A 25,855-nucleotide genomic window follows, 5' to 3' on the forward strand; every position below is an offset into this window, starting at 1 on the left:
AGCAGTCCCAGCACTCAGAAATCAACTTTAATTAATTCCAAATCAGTTAGCTGCAAAATAATCTAAAGTAAATGTTTTTTTCCATTGTATTTTAAACAATTTCAGTAAAACTACAAACCAGTTTCATGGAAAGGGTCCTCAGTATCATCTAACATCATATGCAATTTCATGCAGAACATATGATAAATTGTATTTATTTATTTATTTTATTTTATTTGACATTTGTTTATCAGGAAAGTTTGATTGGGTACAAGCCCATTTTCAGCAGAGGCCCGGGGAGAAAATTTCCAAAGTACAATTTAAACAGAATTACAACTCAACATTGGTCACAAAGACTAAGACAGTCACACATGAGTACAATTTGCAGATACAATAAAAGAAGAAAATAAGCAAATATGAAGCAAGTGATAATGCTGAACATACATTGTCTAGATGATAGAAGAGAGTTCCTAATATGTATGTTACATAATGCATGAAATATATTACAGACTAAGTAATAAGTCGTAAAAACTATATGCACTTTCTGGTAAGAGACTTAGGTAGTAAATCTCAGTCATAATTTCTGCGACAGATGATAGTGTAAGAATAGAGAGAAGGAACATTAGAAGGTCAAGGGATTATAGAAAAATTAGGCTAGAAAGAAGGCAATGCAGGAACGGAAGTAGAATAAGTCAAGAAAAGTCTATTGAGACTGAGAAAAAGGGAATGGAAAAGAGGACTAAGATGGTGTGGAACATGGGCAGATCCAATTATTGGTTAGATGTTCTTTCAGCCTAGACTTGAAGGAATAGTAGTGAGGTATAAGTCTGATTGATTCTGAAATGCTATTCCATGATTTGGTGTGAGACTACAGACTAACACCATTAGATCTTTGAGCTTTGTAAATAGATAGTAGATACTTGTAAGAAGAATGTAGGTCACAAGATGGAGTATAGTGTTGAAATAATGATGATGCAGTTTGTGAAATGGAGGAGTTATACAGTATTTTGTGTGTTAAAGTTAGTTGATTAAAAGTGAGAAGGTGGGGTAGTTCAAGCCAATTTAGGGACTTGTGAAAAGAGCAATGGTGAAAGTAGTGGGCTTGACCTGTGGCAATCTAGTTATTTTATTATAACATTGGCTAAGTTTTGTTTTGAGGGAAGAGTGAAGATTGGTTAGAACAGGTGAAGCGTATAGAAGGCAGGGTAAGAGATAGGTGGTGGCAAGGGTTACTCATGAAGTGAGAGATAAATTTCTTAGCCCTATACATCATGCCCAATTTTTGATTGTTTTTTATGTTGTTGCTGATATGCAGGTCAAACTTAAGATTGTTGTTTGTAGTGACACCTAACAGTTATGTATGTGAAGTCACATTAACTGAAGTATTGTTCAGAGAAGTAATAGCAATGTTAGAAGTATCTGGAGAAAATTGTTTTGGTAAAAACAGTAGAAGTTATTTTTTGGGGGGTTAAGTAGTAGATGGTTGTTGGTGAGCCAAGACTCAATGGAATTGAATGCATCTTGAGTTAAGCTTTGTAGATAAGAAAGATTCCTGGTGGATCAGATTAATGTACAGCGGTTGGCGTATTGAATTAGGGTGGCTTGTTTGGTGGCAGTTTTAAGATGGTTAATAAAAATGTTGAAGAGAAGTGGACCTAGTATTGAGCCTTGGGGTATCCCAGTACTGACTGGTAAGTAAGGAGAAAAGTTAGACTTCCATTTGACAGATTAATATCTGTTAGAGAGATAGCTAGTGAGCCATTGTAAGGATGTTTCAGTTAAGCCCAAATGAGATAACTGGGATAAGAGTTTGGGGTGGGTGGCAGTACCAAAGGCTTTGGATAGATCTAAGAAAAGAGAAATGACAAAGTTTCCTGAGTCATGAGCTTTGTTGATAGTGTCAGTGAAGGATAGTAGAGCAGTGATAGTGCTTGTGCTGGTCTGAATCCATGTTGGGTGGGAGAGAGATTTTTGTCAAGTAGGTATTGAAGAAGTTGTTTTGGATACATTTTTCTAGAAGTTTAGATAATGGTGACAAAATAGCAATTTGCCTTAAGTTACAAATTTCTGTGGAGGTGCCACCTTTGAGGAGGGTAAGGATGAAGGATTATTTCCACAGGGGAGGAGCATAAGCTTCCTTGATAGATCTTTTAATGATTATAGAGACTGGTTAGGTAATTGAGTCAGCAGTCATTTTTAGGAATTCATTAGGAAGATTGTCTGCAGAGGCAAACATGGCTTGAGCTTGCACAAGAGGGATTTGATGAAGGAAGTGGAAACTGGTTGAAGGGAAAATGTGGAGTGACAGGTAATAGGATGTTGAGAGAAAGTAGAGGGTGATGGAGGGAATTTGTTAGCGATGGAAACTATGCTGTTGAAGTAGGAATTACATTAAGATGCTATGTCAGGGGAGGTACTATCACAGGAGGGTTGGGGGGAGGACGGACTTCCTGGGTGTAGGATTGTTTTGATAGTGTGCCAGAAAGTTTTGGACTGAACTTGTGGCTTTGCATAGAATTGATTTTTATCTAAATTAACCTGTTTCTTTACAAGGTTATGTAGTGCTTTGAAATGCTGTAAATTATTATGGTCTTATGTTTTAGGAAAGTTGTCCAAATCTTGTCTATTTTTTGAATGAGTGATCTGGTATAGACAGAAAGCCAAGGAGTATAGTTGGCTTTGACTCTTTTCCTTCTGGTGATAGCTAAACTGTCTAAGGTATTTAGGAATGTAGAATCAAATTGTTCAACTGCATCATCTAGCTGTACGTATGGAAGGACCAATTAATAGAGATTAATATATTTTTAACGGCCTGCTAGTCAGATTTCTATAGCTTTTATACTGTCTTGTAGGTATGTTGTTTGCATGAATGAGAGATAAGTCTAGTTGTGCAGATGGGGTGGGGATCACTGATAGAGACTGGAATTGTTATGGGTATAGAGAAATTGCTAGGTTGAGAGACCAAAATCCAATCAACAATTGAGCCATTTTGGTTTGCAGAACTGGTAATGGTTAGATGAGTAATTAGTTGAGAAAATCCAAATAGGTCTATACTATCTGTGGGGAACTGTAAGTTAAGTTTCTGCCAGCCAATGTTCACATCACCTATTACTACGGCTTCCAGAGAGATATTTTTTGATACCCATGATAGGATACTTTCCAGAGTTGATAAGTTATTACCAGGTGATATGTATAAAGCTATAATGCAGAGACTTTTGCTGTCATTTTATTTAAGGAAGATGATCAATAATTCAGCTTTGTCAAAGGATGGCATGGATTGGTTGTGAGGGGTTAAGGAGATAGAATCAGGATATATTACTGCAACACCACTTCCTTTTCTTTTAAGTTGATCAGCACTGATCATATTAAAGTCAGGAGGAAGTACTTTTCTATCTTTCATGTGCAGTTTAAGCCAGGTTTCAGTGATTACTAGTATATCAGGAGATTGTGCAGTTATCCATGCATGCAACTGAGAGATTTTGTTGCACATGCTATGTGTGTTTACTGAGACAAATTTAAGTATATTTCATGAACCTGGAATATGGGATGATGATGGGAATTGAGTGATGTTAGGATGAGGGCTAGTGTGGATGTCGCTACAGAGCTGGAGGAATTTCAAGATTGTATAGTAAAGGTAAGATGTAATTTTGGTTAAACAGATATAGCTGTGTCTGAAACAGTTTAGGTAAAAAGAACAATATATTGTCTCTGTGAAAGAGATGAGCATTGATGGATAGGGAGTAGTGATTTGTGTTATTGGTGTAAGAGGTAATGTCTATAGGAGAGGTTAGCATAGGTTGGATAGCGGCTATATATGATGAAAGTGAAGAGAGGGAGAAGGCCATTAGTGAAAAGAGAGTAAGGAGAATCATTTTAGTTTAAGGATTATTAGAGATGTAATCAGACAAACTACCTGCATGAATAATTGGAGGACAGTAGTAAAGTCTGTAGAAATGACAGCAGGGGAGTTGTATGTAGATAGGATGCTAGTGTGATATTAATAGGAATATGTTGAGAGATGGAGTGTATGGATGAGGAGGGTGGAGCTAACAGAGGAAGGGGTGTGGTCTGGATAGGTTTAAATTTAGAAGTAGTGGGAGTGGGTGAGATTTGGGGACAGGGTAAAGAAGCGAAGTGAGCCCAGAGGGTGAATGGAACAGGAGAACACCCCAGAGACCAAGAATCTTCAGGTAAGTCAGAAAAAAAACATTAGTGAGGCAGCAGCAAATCTATCTAAAATATATGTTATAGTGCCAGTTAAGCATTTGGAACACAATGGTAGGGTATATAAGGTTACATACACACCATTAAAGAATATAAACTTAAGGGAGTTCTGTACTCCTTCTTAACTAAGCACAGTGGAATCAGAAACTGCTCCAAATACAATTCTTAATTAAATTAAGCTGGGAGGAGGATAGCTGCCATACATTGACTAATACTGATTTGGGAACAAGATTGTGAGAAGGTAATCTTAGGGGAGAGGGATTTTAGCTACCTAACATCACCAAGACATACTGTAACAAAAGGAGATACTGCCAGCCCAGCTATATGGAATTTTGTAAATAATTGCATGTCGTTTATGAATATTAACACGATTTATATAGAAGTGCAACAAAAGGGAGATACTGCCAGCAAACCTGCTTAGAATTTTGAAACTGGTTATGTGCCATTTGTGAATGTCAACATGCTTCATGTAAGACGTTTGTGTTACAGATGTATTAAAACTGTATGTCGTATTGTTCAGATGTGCGCTGAAGGGATATTTTGTAAAGTATTGAGCTGAAATGTATATACACTATTATAACTCTTTAGATGTATATATTTCTTAACAATGGAAACTGCAACACAAGAAGTTAACTTCAAAAGAATAGTTGAGATGAGTTACTTTATGGATAGGCCATAAAAAAGATGTTATCTGTCAGTTTCAGTGCAACAGGAGACATAATGTCTAGAACTAGAAGGTTTTTGCAATGTCTTTAAATGTGGAGGAATGTAAATTATTTTACAACTTCCACCATTTTTCAAAAGATACAAGGTCAATGTATTTTCACAGGGAGATGCTAAATGTTACAAGCTGCATCATTGGCGATTTTCAACTGGGATAGTCAGATGAAAGGAAGTGATGTCATGCTGCAAGCTATCCCAGCAGTAATACTTGGGATATTAATTTAAGAACTCTCTGAGAGAGAGAGAGACAGCATTCTGTATTTTGTCTTTGACCTGACAAGAAGACTCATTTACCACAGATTTGCCTTGTCTTGCTCTGTAAGTAAATTAACTAGGGTACAGTAAATTCTTTTAGATATAGTAAGTAATATAGTTGAGCTTAATGTAGATGTTTTTATTTATTTATTTGAGACTGTCCTGTAATTTTTTTTAAATATTTCTTGTGATTTTGAACTCTGATGTAACTGATTATATACTAAGTATTTTTTATTTTTTATTATTTATAATTAAATATATTTAAACCTTTCATTGTGGCTGATATTTGTGAGACATATTTAAGTTCTAAGATTACTTACATATTTATTTAGTGATACTGTAGGCCACTCTTAACAGCCTTGCTGTTGGTCAAACTACCATTTGGATTCATAGTAACATACTCCCTTTGTTAAGGACTTTAAAGCAGCTGATTTTAGCTGGTGGCAGTAAAAACTACCTTATAGTCTGGACAGAAGGAGGCATAGCTAGTAAACCTATGCCAGCCTTTCCCAGGTGTGTGTGTGTGTGTGTGTGTGTGTGTGTGTGTGTGTGTGTGTGTGTGTGTGTGAGTGTGTGTGTGTGTGTGCATGCATGTGTGTGTGGGTGTGTGTGTGTGTGTGTGTGTGTGTGTGTGTATGTGTGTGTGTGTGTAAATCAAACCTCAATGTGTGTGTGTGTGTGTGTGTGTGTGTGTGTGTGTGTGTGTGTGTGCGTGCGTGTGTGCGTGTGTGTGTGTGTGTGTGTGTGTGTGTGTGTGTGTGTGTGTGTGTGTGTGTGTGTGTGTGTGTGTGTGTTGTGTGTGTGTGCGTGTGTGCGTGTGTGTGTGAAGCTACTTGGACAGGAACATGAAGCAATGAAGCACTGGCTGGAGATAGAGAGTGCTGGAGGTCTTGGCTTGGCCACTCAGCTGGAATCTCAACTCTATAGCTGTGCCAGTGGAGTTTCTAATTGGGGATCTAGAAAAAAAGGGAGAAACCAGGCCCGGACTGATAGCAGTCTCTGTGTGCTCTTAAGGGAAATTGCACTTGATGCCGAGAGCTGCATATGGAAATACTGTATGTGTACTTGTCATCATCCCAATATACATCCCACACTGGTGTTACTGGTGAGAATTGAGGCTGCTTGATTACTGACCAGTGGTGGGGCATCACATATAGTAGTTGGTAGTGGTGGGATATCCACATATTAGGATTCAGTGATATGGAAAATGAATTCCTGTAGCCTATAAACAGTGGTCACGGAAGAAGGTGATTGTATTCTCAGTCAGCCGCACAGTGAACATTCAGAGTTTTACAATACAATAGTTTTTTTTTTTTTTTTTTTTTTTTTGTTAGCTTAGTTTGGGAGAACAGGCAAGGATGTCAGCAGAGGGGTATGGCAAGCTGACAAGGAGCCAGTTGGCTAAGATGTGCCAGGCTAAAGGACTGGTACATGCCAACCTGACTAAAGCAGAAATGACTGCAGCCTTGAATGGAGCTGCACCATGCACCAGCAATCTGGAGGACAATCAGACTGGCCTTGTGGAGGTACAACTCTCAAAAAATGAACAGTTCAACCTTTCCACAGAGGACTTAAAAATCCATCTGGGGGTAAAGAGACTCAAATTTGAGGCCAAATATTTGGAAACAGAATCAGCAGATAGACGGGTACATGAGAAACAAATGGAGTTAGAAGCAGCAGAGAGACTGAGACATCTGAGAATGAGAGGCAGAGGCAACATGAAAAAGAGATGCTGATTCTTCACCAGGGTCATGGAGGTAATGGGGAAGGGAGTAACCAAACCCCAAAAGCAACAAAGGTCAGTATATTTCTTTCACAATTTACAGACGGTGATAATTTTGACAGTTTTATCGATATGTTTGAAAGGACATGTAAACAGTAGAATGCTGACCAAGGACTCTGGGTATGGTTCCCCACCCCCTTACTCCATGGTAAAGCTGTAACTGTTACTTACAAATTGTCTGATACTGATTGCTTACATTTGAATACTGTTAAAAGTGTCTGTTAGGGTGTTTTAAGTTAACACCTGAAGCTTATGGAAAAATGTTTTGTGAGCATAGACGCAAGACAGATGAAAGTGTGTGTGAATATATTGCTGAACTAAGCACTTATTTTCATAGGTGGGTGAGTGGGTGTCAGGTCACCACTTTTGAATGGCTGGCAGACCATTTGGTGAGGAAACAAGGCCTTAGCACTTTGACTGAAGACATGAGAATCTAATTAGCAGATAGGCAATGCAATATCGCAGATTAGTTGGGGAAAAGGGGAGAGCTAAACCTAGCAAACAAGACATCACTGAACAGGAAAGCAATATCCATTGCTGCTCATGGGTCTACGGGAATCCATGGTAGGCATCCAAGACTGCCCCAACAAAGTCCACCAGTAGCAGGAGAAGCCACTAGTCCAGGTACACATCCAGGACCAAGGGTTACATGTTTTAAATGCAACCAGTGTGGCCATGTAGTATATAGATGTCCATGGAGGCAAGGTGGGGAACAAAAGGTGGGAGAGCCAGTAAGTGGGAATGACAGAATGCCAGCAGTAAGTTATCTGGAGACAACAAGGGCACCAAACTACCACAAGAGGTTATATCCTATCTTAGAAGATGGAAAAGAGGACACTGCTAAGAGAGACACAGCCTCTGACCTAACCATTGTGAAGCCTGCAATGGTTAAAGAGGAGCACTACTTGCTTGGGCAGTCTACTCCAGTTATAGCTTTAGGAGGGACTCCATTCCGAATACCTTTGACTAGGGTTCACCTTGACTGGGAGAGTGGAATAGGAAGTAAGCAAGTAGGTGTGTTTGAGGATATCTCTGCAGATTTCCTTATAGGGAATGATTTTGATAATGCCTTACCTTGTGGGCTTGCAGTCAAGCTTGGAGACAAGCATGTGGTTCTGGTAGTCTGCGGGGGACCCAGACAGACCGCATACTTGAAGCCAGGGCTGGTGAGGTAGTTACTTCATGGAGGGATCTACCCTGTAGCAGTGAGACTGAAGGTGAGCCACAGCAGCTTGTGGGTACTGATGTTGCCTTGGATAGAGTGACTGCAAGGGCAGAGGTGAGTAGTAGTACCCAGGCTGACAGTGCGGCACTGCTGTCAGAAAATACCAGACTTCCTGTAGAAGGGGAGCGGGGAAGGATTACAAAGAGACAGGCTCAGATCTCAGACCCTACATTACAAGGCTTGAAGGAAGTAGCCAGTGAGGCACCTGATTGTCAAGGAAAACGAAAATCTGTACACTGGGACAAAGGGTTACTGTATAGAGAGTGGACCACTGAGGGAGGGCTAGAGGGTATGCAAGGCAGGAGACAAGGTGAAAGCTCCTTTGATGCCTTTGCCTGTGATTGAGGAACCATTTCAGAGGGCAGCTATAGATATTGTGGGGCCTCTGAGTACCTCAAGTTCCAAACGGAAAATATACCTAGTGGTAGTAGATTATACTATCAGATACTCTGAGGTGGTGGCCCTATCCTCCATTGAGGCAGAAAATGTGGCAAATGCTTTGGTAGAGATTTTCAGCAGGGTAGGTTTCCCAAAAGAAAAATTGACTGACAGAGATGTCAGTTTCATGTCCGATATGCTGGCTTGTCTGTGGAAGCACTGTGAAGTGAAGCACTTAAAGACCATCCCCTACTATCCCCAGACTAATGATCTGGTTGAGATGTTAAACTCTACACTAAAGCCATGCAACAGACATTTGAAGACCAGTTCAAGAGGGAGTTTGACAAATATTTGTCCCATCTGTTGTTTGCTTACAGGAAGGTGCCCCAGGAATCCATGGGGTTTTCACCCTATAACTTAGTGTATAGGCATAGGGTGAGGGGACCTCTAGATTTGATTCGTGATGAGTGGGAGAGTGACTGTTAATCCCATAAGGAGTCTGTTGTGGCATATGTCCTAAAACTCAGGACAAGGCTCAGGGGACTCATGGGCTTGGCACAGAAGAACCTGGCAGAAGCCCAAGAGCAGAAAAAGTCTTGTATGACAGGAATGCTCAAGCTAGAGTGTATGCTGTGGGGCAGCAGGTTATGGTTCTCATTCCTGTCAGACACAGCAAGCTGCAGGCAGCTTGGAAGGGACCCTTCAAAGTGGTAAGGAAGGTCAGTGATATTAACTACATGGTAAAACTGCTAGGCAAGAAGGCAGGGGCACATGTTAACATGTTGAAACCTTACCATGATAGGGAGGCCCTAGTGCTAAGTATTGGCAATAGGAGGCAGGAGGAGTCTGAGGGGGATCTTTGGCTACAGGGAGCCAGCAAGTCAAATCCCAAATTGCTATGGTGGAACCTAGGGTTGTAGGCATATGATAGGACAGTGCAGCTGAGGTCAGCAGTGCCAAGGCAGCTGGAATCTCAAGACAGGGAATGGAGTAAGTCATTCCCAGATAGGCTCAACTCTGTCAAGCAGCGTTTCTCAAGGGTCACTTGAAAAACTAGCTTGAGTCTTTGGGGGGTGGGATGTAACAAAATGTGATACTGCCAGCTCAGCTACCTGGAATTTTGTAATGATTATATGCTATTTATGAATATTAACATAATTTATATAGAAGTGTAACAAAAGGGAGATACTGACAGCACAACTGTCTGGAAATTTGTAAATGGTTATGTGTCATTTGTGAATGTCAACATGCTTCATGTAAGATGCTCATGTTACAGATGTATTAGAACTGTATGTCATATTGTTCAGATGTGTGCTGAAGAGATATTTTGTAAAGTATTGAGCAGACATATATGTACATTATTGCAACTGTTTAGATGTATATATTCTTAATAATTGGAAACTGCAGCACAAGAAGTTGACTTAAGAGGAGTAGTCGAGATTGAGTTACTTTATGGCTGAGCCATAAAAAGAGATGTTTTCTTTCAGTTTCAATGCAACAGGAGACATAATGTCTAGAACTAGAAGTCATTTGCATTGTCTTTAAATGTGGAGGAATGTAAATTACTTTACGACTTCCACCATTTGCCAAAAGATCCAAGGTCTATGTATTTAACCATGGAGATGCTAAATGCTCCAAGCTGCATCAGAGGGGGTTTTCACCTGGGATAGTCAGATGACAAGAAGTGATGTCATGCTGCAAGCATTCCCAACAGTAATATTTGGGATATTAATTTAAGAACTATCTGAGAGAGAAACAGCATTCTGTATTTTGTCTTTGACCTGACAAGAAGACCCATTTACCACAGACTTGCCTTGCCTTGCTCTAAGTTAACTAGATTACAGTAATTTCTTTTAAACATACCTCTCTACCATGCCGAATTACTCGGTTTTTACCGAGTTTTGGGGTTCAAATGAAGGGGTGCCATGATTCCCGAGTGGCACCCCTTCAGTTCTGATTTTTTCTTTTGTTTTCTTTGTTTTTTAATTTTCGCGGCATTAGAACTGATGTCATAACGTACGCAATGACGTCAGCTCTCTCATTGCTACCAGCCTGCACGATGACATCAGCTCCCTCTACCAGCCTGTCGGAATTGAGCTCAAGGAGCTCACGCATTTCTGGCATGACTGGCTGCTCAAATGCGAGCGGGAACAGCAACAAACGGTTGCGGTTATGAAGAACTATGGACGAGCTGGATCTATTATCGCTGACGCAACATGCTGAAGAACTTCTTGGTAATATGACTATGCTTTGGATAATTAGAAGGTTTTTATTTTAGGGAATGACTAGATTAATGAGAAGGGATAACAGACTAGACACTTTATTTTTATTTGTTAAGCAGTATAAAGCACACTCAGCCTAAGACAAAGATGCTGTCTGTAATCAAGGACCAGGAGGTTAGCTGAAGTTATACTGGTTGATATTTTACACTGATATGCAGCGGCTTTACTTAATACTTGATACCAAGAATGTGCAATGAATAACATCTGGATGATAGCTGCCTGTATTTTCAGTACCAGTGATACAGGAACTTATTATATTGGATGTGATAAAAGGTAATCACTGTACATATGTGTCAGGTTTTAAGGTGTTTAATACTTTAATAAGGGCATAAAAGTATTTGTTCATGTTTCAACTAAAATGCTTCCACAAGTTGTTTGACTGTTTTTGCATGTGTGTATTGCAAGTATTTCAATATTAATTGTGTTCATAAGGAGAAAATAGAAATTATTTTTTATGAAAAAAATTACAAAGGATGGCAAGCTGGGTGGTTTGCCTATTTCTGAAAGAAGTTGGTTTACATACTGCAGTGAGGTTCTTGCACTCATTGTGGAGCACAGTAGAAGCAGTACGGTCACTCTGGTTACCAGAATATTTGGAGATCAGTCAAGCTTGGTAGTTCATTTCCCTTTGCTTCCTTTGCTAGACGGAGGAGTTGTTGAAAAATAAGCCTTTCTCGTAGAGTACATCTCTATCAACAGAACTGAATAACTACGAGTGTACCATGAATGACAGGAGTTGAACAAGATGAGAATTAAACAAAATGGAAATAAAAAAACTGCTTTATTGATAATAAAATGGTTAAGCGCTTTCATCTAAAACTTCATCAGAACCCCATGAATTATTTATTAATGTAATACTGTGTAGTAATTGGATGAGTTGAGTATTTAAACTGTTAGGTCACCTTATGCTGGCCTGGGTTCTGATGAAGTCTATGATTTTTAGAAGAAAGCGCTTAACCATTTTATTATCAATAAATCACAGTTTTTTTTATTTCCGTTTTGTTTAATTCTCGTCTTGTTCAACCCCTGTCATTCATGGTACACTCATAGTTATTCAGTTCTGTAGACGGAGAAGTTACTCACCCAGAGGGGGAACCACTTAATTTCTGCAGCAAAAGAGGTAGTACTTACACTGTAATCAAAACTGAGTCTTAACAAAGTCCTCAGTTTGCTGTAGAAAAAAAAAAACAAAAAAACTCTAGCCTGGAATGGCTGCATCTTGTAACAGACAGTACTGTTACTTTCAGATGAATGATCTGACGGTTATGTGGGGTTCAGAGGGTAGTGGTGCCTTCTGCTATGTATATGCATTTCACTGCTTTATTTAGCTGTAAACAGTGATTTGTTATAAGCACTAATGTAGAATCTGAATTTGAATTTGGTGTTGAATAAGGTAGAAATTGAGCAGCGGTCACCACTGGGAGTGTACAGACTACTGCAGGTAAGAACTTTAGGGAACTGCTTGTTAGGGTTTATGATAGTATGGAATACATTTCTGAAAGTGGGTTCAGACTGCTGAGGTAGAACTTTGCAAGGATGCTGCCTAGAATGACATACAGCGAATGAGACCAGCTCATGCTGAACTCTCCTACGATGAGTGCAATACACATTGTTAGTGTAGTTCTTATATTAAGTAATAGTCTGTCTGCATTACTAGGAGGGGTGGTGGTGGTGAGAGTGTAAACAACAGTTACTCTAAATGTTCCAGACCAGATATTCTGTAATGCCTCAAGCTAGCTTCTGTGTAATTTGCTTTAGTGGTGTTTAGTTGTTTTAGTGGCATTTCAAAGACAGTATGGAAAAACATTGGGAGCTCGATAACAATATCATACTACCAGTAAGAGTTTATGGCCTAATGATTTAGAAGGTCTGAAAGTGTGGGAGTTCTTCATAGTAAGGAAACTAACAGAAAAAAACAAATAATCAAAAAGATTGAAATGTGGTTTGAAATTTGAATATACATTGTGATAGCTAACTGCTGAATTATTATTTAGCCAGATGTAGCATTATAATCATGTTTTAGTGACGTGCCTGCACAGTTGTTTGTACACACGAGCAGATGGTTTTAGATACGGGAGGAAGGAAATGAAAAAAAATGATGCCAGGTGATTGTTTCTGTCACTTGTTACAAACTCTTGTATAGCTAAAAGTTTTCTCAGTCTTGTCTCTCAATTTTTGACTTTGTGGTAAATCACAAAGGATTGCAGTCAGTCGACAAAGCCTGACATTAGAGTCACATGCTTATTCTTCAGAAAGTGCATTTTGGTATAAAACCTGTTCTGTTAATTACAAAATGTCCCTGATTATGGGCATTTGTCCATCACTATTTTTGTCTTTGTTCTTGATTTTTAAGTGAAGATGTTGAGGTGCCAGTGATGCGGAGTTCTGTAGATGTGCTAGTATTTAGAATATGCAAGTCTGCCATTGGCACTTTGTATTTAATTTAAAAAAAAAAAATTACTTGTTTTAACTGGTAAAGGTGGTTACCCAGGTTTATAATTGGATTCCTTGCTTAGTCAAAGCACATTCTGGTTGAGTGATGGCTGCTTAGTATTAATTATTCATATGTGATCTGTGCTCTGCAAATTTGCATTGTGTGCTGGATTATTTCTAAAGCTTACTTGGAGATATTTAATGTAGATATTCACTGCATAATTGTACAGGATAAAGGTCTGTTCATGCACTAGTGACATTTCTAATGCTCAGGCATGCATTGTGATGAGTCCCTTCCGCTTTGGGCAAGAGTTGGTTGCACCACATTACTTGAGGCCACTTAAGTTTAGTCTTTCTAATGCCGTTCAGCCTGCTTAATTTGATGTGACATTAATGTGTGATAGAACTGCATCTGTCCTGCCATCGTAGTTTGAGTTTTTGTTTGCCCCATGTACTGCTGCATTTTTAATTAAGGTAACTGTGCCAGCAGATTCTTTCCTACTTTGTAACTTATTCCAGACATGTTTTTTTAGAAACCATTTTACTGTACTCCAAAGTTTTGCTAATCCTTTATCCACCACTGGCCAGCTGCATTTTCTTTGGATGTAGTGTGGGTTTTAATGCTATTTCAATGAATGTGAGTTTCAAGGGCAGAGAAGTTTTAATGCCAAGTCTATTTTCATTGTGAGACAGTATTGCTTTGTTTAACAGATGTTTGTTAGTGTTTGGGCATTGTTGTGCTGTAAAAATAAAATCCAAATAATCATTGCAGAAGTAAAGCAGTATGCACACATTAGTGTTTATGGTAAATGGGGTGAAATAGCCAGGTAATGGGACATTGGAATGGCTCCGTGCAGGGGGACTCTGGTGCCATATTTTGATTGCCTGTTCTTCAGTTTGCATTTGAAAGTTGGCATCCCACAATGCCATAGGAGTGGGTGGGGTTATGTAATTATGTATGCAAATTAGATGTTAATCAGTGTACAGATTTGTACCTATTTTTCATGGGCCTTGTCCAGAATTTTGATGTTTCCAGGTTGAGAGGTATGCTTTTAGATATAGTCAGGAATATAGCTGAGCTTAATTTAGATGTTTTTCTTTATTTGAGACTGGCCTGCAATGTTGTTTTAAATATTTCCTGTTATTTTGAACACTGATGTAACTATGATTATATACAGAGTATTTTATTTTTTCTTTTCTTATTTATAATTAAATTAATTAAATATATTTAAACGTTTCATTGTGGCTGATATTTGTGAGACATATTTAAGTTCTAACCGTACTTGCATATTTATTTGGTGACACTGTGGGCCACTCCTAATAGCCTTGCTCTTGGTCAAACTACCATTTGGATTAATAGCAAATGCCCTTTGTTAAGGACCTTAAAGTAACTGATAAGGATGTGGCTAGTGGAAGTAAAAACTAACTTATACTCTGGACAGGAGGCATAGCTAGTAAACCTGTGCCAGTGTGTGAGTTTGTGTGTGTGTGTGTGTGTGTGTGTGTGTGTGTGTGTGTGTGTGTGTGTGTGTGTGTGCGTGTGTGTGTATAAATCAAACCTCAACGTGTGTGTGTGTGTGTGTGTGTGTGTGTGTGTGTGTGTGTGTGTGTGTGTGTGTGTGTGTGTGTCTGTGTGTGTGTGTGTGTGAGTTACTTGGGCAGGGACAAAGCACTGGTTGGACAATGGGGGTGCTGGAGGTCTTGTTTGGCCACTCAGCTGGGATCTCAACTCTGTAGCTGTGCCAGTGGAGAATCGTATTGGGGATCTGCAGAAAGAGGGAGAAACTAGCCCCAGATTGACTGTGGTCTCTGTGTGCTCTGAAGGGAAATTGCACCTGAATCTGGAAATACTGTGTGTGTACTTGTCATCCTCCAAATGTTCATCCCCCACTGGTGCTAGTGGTGAAGATTGAGCCTCCTTGATTACTAGGCCAGTGGCGGGGCATCACATATACACAGAATTGAAGCATCATTATTCAACACACATTGTTCTTCAGTAGACCCAACTAAGAAGTGGATAGGCATGACCTTCTATTCTACAGGCATGATATCATATGTGCATGGTATGCACTTTCCTCAGATGCTCTGTTAGATCGATCTCCCTAGGTTTTGATAGTGGAGTCCTTAGTCTTCAGCCCCATAAATTATGTAAACTTAACACTGAACATCTAAAGTCTATGAAACCTAGGAAACTTATTACAGCTAATTCAAATGAAATCATAGATCTATATGAACTTCACCAGGATGTGTGACTGACTCAATAAATATTTCATTAGACTGGTATAGGAGTAAACACACTTGTTAATGAGAGATCTGAGGCATAGTTATCCTACCTTCACTACTTGTCTTCAGTTCCTAACCATGTAATAGTAACAGAGTGACACAAACACCACTGGTGTGTGCAAAGTCTGGACCAAATTTGTATAATCATACCATGCAGAAGTGAAGTGCAGTTAAGGAAATTAATGTAGCAACATCACGCCTTGTCACCTATTTTTATTTTATTTTTATTTTGCGTCTGTTTACTGAGAAAGTCCGACTGTACAACTAGCCCATTTTTAGTGATATAGTGCATAGGTTGCAGAGTTACATGAACTGGTATAACCAAAAATTGTTCAAGAAACAAGGCAAAAAAATAACAATCAGAGCATTAGACATTTCAATAAAGTTAAAATAAGCATAGAGTCCACATTTAATGTAGAAAAGATTAACAGACTTAGATTAAGACAGAGTTGAGAGGTTATAATGTTTATTGTTTATGTAAAAGCTATTTACTAACAGGGGTCAGTACAAGAGCAAATCCAATTAGCTGTTAAGTGGGTTTGGAGTAATTTTTTAAAGTTTGCCATGCTGATAGTGGATCTTATGTTCAGAGGTAAGGTTTACCAGATTTTCTGTACACTTACTTTTGGTAATGCTTATTAATGCTTTGTTACTGGAGCATAGTGTCTGGTTATTTGAGTAAGGAATAAGCAGGTTTTGAAGATCTAGGGTTTGTTCTGGTTGGTTAAATATTTGATGAGCCATAGTAAGTTGGGTGTAGGCTAGTAGGCCAGTAGTTTGGATAATTTAAGCCAGGAGAGTTGTTTAAGGTTAAGGCAATGATAGGATCTGTAACTAGATTCTGTAGCAAACTTAGCAATTTTATTGTAGCAAATGTTCAGTTTACTTAAGTTAGATTTTCTTAGGTTAGTAAGTATGAGAGATGCATATAGGATGGTTGAGATAAGGTGAGTTCTAGCAATGGTGGCCTTGGTTTTATTAGTAAGGGTTACTGTGTGATAATGGTATTGTTTGATGAAGAGATTTTGAATAGAGGGAGGAAGTCTGTGGTTCTTGTGGGGTGAAATAGTATGAGCTTAGTTTTATTGTGGTTGAGTATTAGCTGAGTTGGCTAGCCAAGTTTCAACTGAAGTGAAGGACTGCTGTGTTATATGTTGGAGTTGGTGGAGTATTGGAGAAGCACAAATTAAGGTTGAATCAGCTGCATACTGGACCAGGGTGGCATGAAGGGTGGCAGTGTGAAGATTGTTAGTAAATATACTTATGAAAAGAGAGCCAAGGATAGATCCCTGCAGAACTTCCAAAGTAACAGGTAGAAGAGGAGAGAGGTTGTTTAGCCATTGTACAGCTTTTTGGCATCCAGTTAGTTAGCCCTGCAACCAAGCAAGTGCAGAATTACTCATTTTGACTTCTGAATGTACTTTTAAAAGTTTATGTGAGACAGTACTGAATGCTTTTGAAAGATCCAGAAAGATAGAAGAGACTACGTTGCCTTCATTCCAGAAATGGTTAATGGCATTAGCAAAGCTCATCAGGACAGTGGTAGTACTGTGGTTAGGATAAAATCCATGCTGAGTGTTAGACAGAAGATTACTGGATAAGAGATAGTCTGGAATTTGTGAATGAATGCATTTTTTAAGAATTTTAAATAAAGGAGATAGTATAGCTATAGGCTGGTAGTTGGATAGTTCTGCTGAGTTTCTGACTTTGTCTAATTGTAATGGCAGGAGCAAGTTTGCTTAAAATATTTATTTTATTTATTTTATTTTACATTTGTTGACCAGGCTAGTCTAACTGGATATATGTGCATTTTCAGTAGAGGCCCGGGGACAAAAACTCCAAACAGCAGTGACAAAGAATACAATATATAGCAATAGAAAGGTGGCATTAAAATACTGTACTGTCTAAAGAGAGATATGAAAGAGGTGCCCAATTACAGTGTTTAAGTGTGATTGCAAATTCCTGGGGATTAAAGTTTCTTTTACTTCTGATTTGGTGGCAAAAGGTGAGTTTTGTTGGATTTATGTGGTACTGGAGTACAAGCATAGGAAGGTGGTCACTGGCATACCTCTCAACCTGGAATCATCAAAAATCTGGACAAGGCCCATGAAAAATAGGTACAAATCTGCATGCTGATTAACATACAATTTGCATACATAATTACATAACCCCACCCACTCCAATGGAATTGTGGGATACCAACTTTCAAACACAAACTGAAGAACAGACAACCAAACTATGGCACCAGAGTCCCCCTGTAGCCATTCCAATTTCCCATTACCTGGCTATTTTGCCCCATTTACCATAAACACTAATGTGTTCATACTGCTTTACTTTTATAATGATTATTTGGATTTTATTTTTACATTTTATAGCATGATGCACAAACACTAATAGATATCTACCAAACAAAGCAATACTGTCTCACAATGAAAATAAACTTAACAATAAATCTTCTCTGCCCCTGAAACTCACATTCATGGGGGGCGAAGCCAAAATAGCCAACTCATAGCAGCAGTTTTTCAAAGCTCCATGAAACTAATATAAAAAACAGGAAATAACTTATTTTATTTTAGCAAAAATGCTTAGAATTGATAGATGAAAATATAAACTAAATTATTAGTAACTTTGGTAAACTTAGGAAAGTTTTTTCCTGTCAAATTTTAAAGGAGAATATATCATTTGTGGAGATGAGCACTTCGAAGACTTCTCATTCTGACATAGCTTTAAAAAAAGAAATGCAGCTTGTGACATCTGCTCTGCAAGAACTGTCACTAAAAATGGATGATTTTAAGGAGAATTTACAAAACCTCAAGGAAAATTGTCAAAAATAAACGGATTCTCTCAAGAAATGTATACAGCAGCATCAATCCAGAATAATACACTTAGAAGCATCCCTGAATGATCTTGATGGAAGACTGAAGGAAGAAGAAAGCCAGAAAGATTTTGTCATCAAACAAAACATTTGGCTTCTCAATAAAGTGGATGACCTGGAAAACAGGGAGAGAAGGTCAAATATAAGGATTATTGGTATCCCTGAGAGAGCTGAAGGAGAAGATATAATTTCTTTCCTGAATACCTGGATTCCAGAGATTGTAGATTTAAAGGAGGGTCTGTCCTTTGGTATTGAAAGGACTCATAGAGTTTTAGGAAAGCCAGTATCAACATCCTCCTCTGCTCCTCCCAGATCAATAGTCATAAAGTTTCTATCTTATTTGAACAAGGAGTTGGTCCTAAAAATCTGCCTGGAGGAAAGGGCCATTAAAATTTAATCAAAACCCAATTAGGTTTGATAATGACTATTCTACCAGGGTTTGGAACAGAGGAAAAAAAGCTTGGCCATTAATAAAACTGTTAAAGCAGAATAACATCAAAACTCAGCTTGTTTTTCCTGCCAGAATAAAAATTCTATATCAGAATATAATGAGATCATATAAAGCCCTAGAGGAAGCCACTGCCTTTATTAAAAACAATAACATTATTTCCTTACCTGAAGATATGAAATGGGCATCTGCATCTCTGAAGAGAGTTACTGCTAAATCTTCTTGGACTGATGCTAAAAACAAAAAACAAAAACCCGAGTCAAAGATTGCTGTTCCCATTAAATCTCTCAAAGCATCTACTGCAACTGTACATTAATTTGATTTATACTTGCTAAATCTTCAAGTAAGGTATGTCATGACAATATTTTTCTTATTGCTTTTCTTTCTCTTTTTTGCTTTTTCATTTCTATACATTTTTTTGTTCATATACAAATTAAATAACTGTTTATGCTTTTAGTATATTAGTATAATATTACTGGTTTATTGAGTGATATAATTGAACAGTAAGCTATCTTTGCTTTTATGACCTTAAGATGACATGCTTTATTTCAAATAATATATAGGCCTTTGCCCTGCTAAATGTTCTTCTGAGTTATTACACAGGCATAGTCACTGCTTAGATTATTTATCAAAACTGTTTGGGATACATGGGATAACGGCAAATCTATTATTTAGTATATATTAACAATTTTTTTTAATATTTATAACTTCTGATTGTTTCAGAATATATATTGGTACCGGTGTGAACAAAAAGCTGTTTACCGGCTTCTGACATAAATTGGGTCTCTCTGACACTTATATGCTTGTATGTTTTATGGCAAAAGGTTTTTAAATAGTTACAAGTTATGTTTCCTGTAGAGTTTAATGTTAAAGTACTGTTTTCTCTCTCATTGGCATTGCATATTTTACTGTTTGGAAGTATCTGACAGTTAAACTTTGCATTTGTTACTGCAAATAAGCAGACTTTGTGACACAGTTAAACTGAGATCAGGAAACTGTACTGTGTAGTGTGCTGGGCAGGAAAATGTCAGTTTGAAATCTAAGAAATGAAGCTTTCTTACTTAGCTCATGACATCATACATTTTATGCATGCAGATCAGATTACATTACATCTAATGTGTATATTGCAAGCCTAATTGTGAATGTCAAGTCTCTGATTGGTTAATATAGCATACTGGGCTTCTTTTACAAGAATTATGAGCTACACTGTCTGCAAACATATTCATGGTTCCCTTTTATAATAGTAACTATATTTTGTGATCAAATATATACAGATATTTCATTTTTTCTTGTAACAGTTAATTATAGCCACTATTTCTAGTGAATATACTGGAGTTCTTTATAAATAGATCTTTATAAATAACTTTCCTATTCATTTAGCAAGTGTTTAGTATAGGTGTATACATTTACATGACATGCTTATGACTAATGGTAATAACTGTAAGGATACTCAAACACCATACTAAATCTTAGCACATATATGTATGAATAATTTTGATTGAACTATAATTACTTTGCATTTAGTATGTTGATTTCCTTATTGCATCGTAGATATTATTTATATTTCAGATGTCATGTTTTCAGTTATTATAAAGTCATGTCTTTTAGTATATTAGCACTTTATGACAGGGAAAGAGCTCAGTAATATATATGACTTGTGATAACACAACAAACAAGTTATGAGTTTCAGTATTACCCTAATACTATGGCAGATATTTACAGCTATCTCTATCTTAATTTTGACTTTGAGTCATTCACTTTTAAGACCTGTTATCCATAGTAAGTTTTATATAAATGATGTTCTTTACTATTTTTTGTCATTTTAATAGATGCCAGTTAATTGTTATTGATTTTAGTCAGTCATTTAAACATCTGCTATTCCAAATGCTTAGGAGTTAATTAAGGACAAATATGTCTTATGGAATATTTCTAAAAATCTATGTTAACATATTTTCGGAATTATACACACTCACTATGTGCTAACACCCAATTCTCATGATGTTTTTATTTAGTGGGAGTTTGTCATGATAAGATATATTCAGAGGGCAAGCAAATACAAATGCTAAATGATTCTTTGATTTGTTCTACCATTTTGAAGTTTTTATTAGAACTTATACAGATGACATGCTTAGGTATTTTGGGTAATCATTTAGATTAATAAAGCTAATGTTTCCTTAGTCTATTAAGCACTAAATTCAGATTATATATATATATATATATATATATATATATATATATATATATTCTAATATGTCTCTTGCTTCCTTAGTGAATAATTACTGTATAAATGTTTAATGTTTCTAATAATAGTGTATGTAACTCATCTCTAAAACCTAACTGGAATTAATATCTGATTAGTTGTTTATCACTACTATTTTTCTCTTAATTTATAATATAGTCTCCATTTTTTACTTTGTTTTCATGGGCTCGAACCAACAAAGGTTGATGGTTGGGATAGGTAGTCTAGCAGATTTAGTTTTGTTTGCTAGACTAGGAATGTATCTCATTCCATGTGTAGAGTGTATTTTAGTTTATATCAGAGTGAAACATGCTATTTTTTTGTTATTTAACTATTTTTCTAGTCTTGAAATGCCTGACACAATTGTTTTACTTTTATCTTTCATGGGGAAAGTTATTTGGATTGAGATAAATAGAAATGTAACAATTGATATTCTATTGTCTATTCAGGAAGAGTATTATGTATACAGGATTCTATTAATACAAATTCCTTTGTTATTTGTTATCTTTAAAGAATTCTGATATGGATTTAACTTTGATATCCTTAAATACTAATGGCTTAAACAACCCACATAAGAGAGCCAATCTACTAAGGTATCTTAAACTAAACACGGCTCAAGTAGTTTTTCCTCCAAGAGACACACTTTAAAATAAATGACACATTTATGTGGGACTTTAAGGAATACACAATACTTGCTCAATCTTCTTATAAAAGTAAAACCAGAGGAGTAACGATTCTATGGAAAAAGAGTTTCTTAAATCCCCAAATCATTTACAAACATGTAGATAATGATGTACTCATGGCCTTAGTTATACTTAAGTTTAATAATAGAATTTGGACCCTGGTTAATTTATACTGGTTCCTGGGTATGGGGGTTGGACTAGCTAAGAAACACTAAGATTTTATTACAACTACTACTAAAGGTAATATTATACAAGGAGGTGACTTCAATTGTATCACAGATATTACAGAAACTACCAATAAGATATCTCCTAGACTATTGTCCTCAGCCAAACAGTTAAAAAATGGACAGAAATGTTTAAATTAAAAGATACCTTTAATGCTTTGGGACCAAATTATTTACTATTCTCATACCAGGACTATAGACATGGTATCCAAACTAGAATAAATAAAATAATATATCTCATAAGATCTTTATTCTAAAATCTTGAAATTTTCAATGCAGCCTTGTCCCTTTTCAGACCATAATTCCATGTTGTTAACAATACACTTGGAATTCAATCAATTAGTTATTACTTCAAGGATTCCTTCATCTATCACAAAAATTAAAGACTTTAAATCTTGGATAACTTCTGAACTTCAGCTTTTCTTAGAGATTAATTATAAACCTGAAGCAAACACAATTATGGTTTGGGATTCTCTTAAGGTGTAGCTATATGGTAAAACAATTAGCTGATACAAAAATAAAATTAAAGAATGGGACTAAGAGTTACAGCAACTCCAAAATCAAATATTATCTCTTAAATCTAATAAAAACTTAATTGCTACAGATAATAAGAGGAAAATATAAGAAGCAAATAAGAAATACAATGAAATATTATCCCATAAAAGTAATTTAGCAATGGAAAAACTGAAATTAAATTCTTATGCTGCCTCTCCTAAGCAGCTTCATAAGCTATCTATGAAAGTTAAGATACAATCAAAAATTAATAACATTGATAGTATCTTTCATGAAAAGAAAAGGAAAAAAGTCTCGGACATAAGGGACATTCTGGAGGCTTTTGGTTATCATTATCCAGAGCATCATAAAGATAAAATAAGTACAAATTAATGTGATATGTTAAAGAATATAGTTCCCAACATAACAAGAATTCCTGAGGAACTTAAGTTAGACCTACAGAACCCTATTTCTCAAAAGGAAATTATAGATGGGATTAAAGGAAATAAGTCTAATAAAGCACTTGGAATAGATGGCTTAATTATCAAAATTTATAGATTGTTCCCGTCTTCTATAATCTCTCTCCTACATAAAACCTTTCTAGAAGTTCAACCATTAGCAAATATTCCTCCTTCTTGGAGATATTCTGTAATTTCCCCTGTATTAAAAGAGAATAAGGACCCTAATCATTGCAACTCATATAGACCAATTTGTTTGTTGAATAATGATTATAAACTATTTATGTAAATTATTATCAATAGATTGAAAATACCCATATTTAAAATAATTAATGAAGACCAAACTGGTTTCATACATAACAGGCATACACAGGATAATATTAAAAGAGTATTAACTCTGATAGATTACCTCAATAGAGGAAACCATGAAGCATTGATAATAGGTCTAGATATTCAAAAGGCCTTTGAATCCTTAAATTTGGGTTATTTATTTAAAGTCTTACAGTTATTTTATTTTCCCCCTTTTTTATAACAATGATAAAGAAAATCTATGAAAATAATCTAGCATATGTCAAATTAGGTTCTTTTTACTTCCAAAGCAATCCAAATCACTAGAGGTACTAGACAAGGATGACCCATGTCCCCTATCCTATTTGCTCTGGCCATAGAAATACTTGCTATTTTAATATGTAATAACCCAAAGATAAGAGGTATACATATATATGACCAATATATTTCTAAAATAATGGTGTTTGCTGATGATGTCTTACTTACCTTACCCAACTCTAAGGAAGTGTTAGGTGAAGTGGATATAGTAGCAACAAATTTCCAAAAAAACTCAGGACTATCCTTCAACAAATCTAAATCAAAATATTTATTATTAAATAAAAAAAGAATGTACAGGTTCCAGTTAATCATATTATTGGAAACCAAGTTTCAACTCTAGACTATTTAGGAATAGTCCTAGGCAAGAATATAGAGGAAACCGTACAGCTTAACTATGTTAAAGCCATAGACATAATCAAGACATTAATAAGCAAATGGAATAATTTGTTTATAACATTTGATGATAGGTTGCAACTGATAAAAATGGTTTTGTTACCTAAAATGTTATATATATCACAAGGCCTTATACTTCCACCAGGAAAGAAAATCCTTAAAGAAATCACTTCAACTCTGATGAAATTCCTATGGTACCCCAAAAGAAATAGAGTGGCATATTCTCACCATATCAGAAAATGGGAACAAGGGGGGTTAAAATTCCAAGAGATCGAAACTTACATAAAGGCATCTATAATTAAAATAGTGATGAATTGGATAAATCCTAGATACTCTTCCAAATGGAAACAGTTACACTCCATTATATTAATGAATGAAAAGTGTTTATCAAAGAATGCCTTGGTAACTGACAAAGATAAGATATGGCACTATTTAAGTTTAAATTTACAGTATAGTACAAAAAATTAAATAAACTAATACTAATAAACAATATTTTTGATGTGTTTAGAAAATTCATTAACACAAATTTAGATATAAAACTATGGCATACATTTTTATTAACATTTACTATTACAAGGGATTTCCCTGATAAAACACATAGAGAGATTTTTGGTTTATGGGAAAATAGTAACCTATTTTGTTAGTTGCAATGTACTGAAAACCAACAAGCTTTGAACACACAAAGTATATTGTCAACCTATGACCTATCCCCTAATGACAGGTTGGTTCTTCAGAGTGTCACAGCATACACTAAGGATCTGTGTAGAATAATACATAACTCATCCTTCAAAACCATACCAAAAATTATAAACTGGATTTTTGGAATTCTATATAATAATATCAATGTTAAGAATTAATTATATCTATATAACACTTTAATTGTCTATAACACAGCTCCTAAAGATTCTTACTGGCAATACCTAACTAAAGGGTGTTGAGTATCATTATCAATGAAAGATAAAACAAACATTTTATTTTTAGTTAAACTAACTTCTTACTCACAATTCTGGAGGATTTTTCATTAATAATTTCTACACAGATCCTTTCTGACACCTGAGAAACTCTCAAAAATGAACCCTTCAAACAGCAAGTTATGTTGGAGATGTCATCTGTCCACTAATGCTGACTGGTCTCATATTTTTTTATGACAGTACTAATATTATATCATATTGGAATGAGAATAACAAATTTCTTCAAGCTATCTGTACTGATATATTTGTTTTGACAAAGTCTTTAATTTTATTGAATGTTGTTAATAGTAATAATATGAAGAAAGATGATCTGTATTTGTTGTGGACAATGTTAGCAATAGCCAGAAAATGTATAACTAGAAGATGGAACTCTAATGTAGCACCCACAATGGAGGAATTCCTATAATCACCGAAGAAATGCATACTAATGGAGAAAAGAACTAAAGAGTTAAGAACTTTTCTGAAGCCATTGGTTAATAGTCCATGGAGGAAAGTTTTGAATTTGATTGATACCCTACAGATGGAACCAAACTCTTCCTAGCTATCATAGTTTATATATTAACTTATTATTTAACTACAAATGTTTTTATCTGAATCCTTTTTGTCAAGCTGAATATAAATACTGTAAATAGTTATTGAATGTTATGAATGTATTAAATTATTGTGTTATTTCATCAAAATAAAAATCATTTGAGTAAAAAAAAAAATAAACTCACATTCATTGAAACTGTATTGAAACCCACACTACACATCCAAAGAAATTGCATCTGGCCAGTGGTGGTTAAAGATTACCTTTGGGCTGTTTTCAAATCATAGGCCCCTTGCACGCACAACAAGAAACATACATGTGTTCTTTGATACACCTTCCTGACTTTATTAAATTATATTCCTTGTATAATAT

Source organism: Protopterus annectens, chromosome 5.part0 (genome assembly GCF_019279795.1).
Source record: "Protopterus annectens isolate FY-2018-M chromosome 5.part0, PAN1.0, whole genome shotgun sequence".
NCBI classification, from domain to species: domain Eukaryota; kingdom Metazoa; phylum Chordata; order Ceratodontiformes; family Protopteridae; genus Protopterus; species Protopterus annectens.